We start from the raw sequence: 2,017 nt of genomic DNA, 5'->3' as shown, positions 1-2,017 counted from the left end.
ATAATTTTTTTATTGTCTAATTAATTGTTATATTCATCATGTTTGTAAAATATAAAGTTAATAATAGATGAATAATTATTATTATTATTATTTTTTTTTTTTTGAGAATCACTACTTTGAACTTTATTAAATAGTAAGCAAAACAACCAGATAAATAGCAATGGTGTGCAATGGGACATCTTCCATCCACACTTGAAAACCAATGACATGTCGTGTATGTCGAACTAGGTTGTGAGCTACAATATTCCCTTCTCTACGAACATGTGGAAACCTAAAACAATGAGATAAATTTGCAAAACATTTAACCTTATGACTAAATAAACTAAAAGAAATAAAAGAGAACGAGTCAAAATCTCCTTCTGGGATGGCAACAATTAAACTCAAATCAGCAACTAACTGTAAAGCGCTCGATGTAGCCAAAATTTCAAAATCCATGACAGTTAAGGGGAGAGGGATGATTTCGACCCTGTGCCAAGCCCTACCTTGGCAATCTCGAATGATCAATTTAATCCCAGTCCTATCATCTCCTTGAAACAATGCATCGGTGTAATTTGTGCCTGAGACCTCCACAGTTACATCAATAGTCAATCCCCAGAAAAACAAAGATCCACCTCCTCTAAAAGTTATTGGGTAAACAAACACACTTTCACACTGAATTTTCCTCATCACCTCTTTTAGCCTAACTTCATCTGCCCATGTTTCAGCTAAGAACACGACATAATTTTTTTCCCAAAAATTAGCATCATTAGAGTTCACCTTCACAATCGGTCATGGAGGTGGTTTCCAAATAGCACGGTGTGGAGGTTGATTGGACTTATCCAGCTCATTACCCTTCATTGTTGTTGTTGAGCTTTTTTCCTTATTTGGAACATTGACCATCTATGTGGCGGTAAAGCCACTTTTGTTGACCAAAAGGATAAGAAGCAATTAGCTTCTATATTAAGTCTTTGAATAGTCAAAAACGGTGGAGAATTGTGTTGTATATCAAGCTGTAAAACAGCTTGTATTCACATTGCCTCACCGCCATTATTTGCCGCCTCTCTCCTCTATATATACATGTGTTTTGTCTTCATAATATCAATCCCAATTTTTGAAGGAAAAATCCTATTTTGGGTGAAAAAGAGAGAGAGACTTTAGAGAGAAAAAAAAGTGAGGTTTCTCCTAAATATTGTCTTTCCTTTTATTAGAAAAAGTGTATTTTCTCCTATTATAAGAGAGGGTATTGTCAATTGTGCTCTCCTTTTTTAGAGAGAAATTGTTGTAATCCTTTTGCAATAGTGAAATCCTTCTACAATTTGCTCGTGGTTTTTCTCCTAATTTGTTTGGGAGTTTTCCACGTAAAATTTTGGTGTTCATTATTTTTCATTTTTCTCATTTCTACTTCAGTTGTAATTGTGTGCCCCGTACCACAACGTTCTAACAGTGGTATCAGAGCCAGGTTTATAGCTGGTTTTTGTGCTACGGTCAGATCCAGTTAGTGGAAAAGAGGCATCTTCAATAATGGCGACGAAGTACGAAATAGAGAAGTTCAATGGGAATAATTTCTCACTGTGGAAAATGAGAATAAAAGCAGTTTTGAGGAAAGATAACTGCTTGGCAGCAATTGGAGAAAGGCCCGATGAGATCACTGACGACGGCAAGGGGAACGAGATGGATGGCAATGCTATTGCTAATTTGCACCTAGCACTAGTCGATGGAGTATTGTCAAGGGTGGCGGAGAAAAAGACAGCAAAAGAGATATGGGATACTCTGACTAAATTGTACAAGGCCAAATCACTACACAACAAAATTTTCTTGAGAAGAAAACTTTACACCCTTCGGATGATGGAGTCAACAATGGTGACTGACCACATCAACACCCTCAACACTTTATTTTCACAGCTCACAGCAATGGAGCATAACATAGAGACGAGTGAACGTGCTGAAATTCTACTTCAAAGTCTACCTGATTCGTATGATCAACTCATCATCAACTTAACCAACAACATTGAAGTTCTAGTCTTCGATGATATTGCAG

This window comes from Quercus suber, unplaced genomic scaffold, assembly GCF_002906115.3.
Source record: "Quercus suber isolate HL8 unplaced genomic scaffold, Cork oak 2.0 scaffold_104, whole genome shotgun sequence".
Lineage (NCBI taxonomy): Eukaryota > Viridiplantae > Streptophyta > Magnoliopsida > Fagales > Fagaceae > Quercus > Quercus suber.
Note: the sequence above shows the minus strand (reverse complement) of the source record.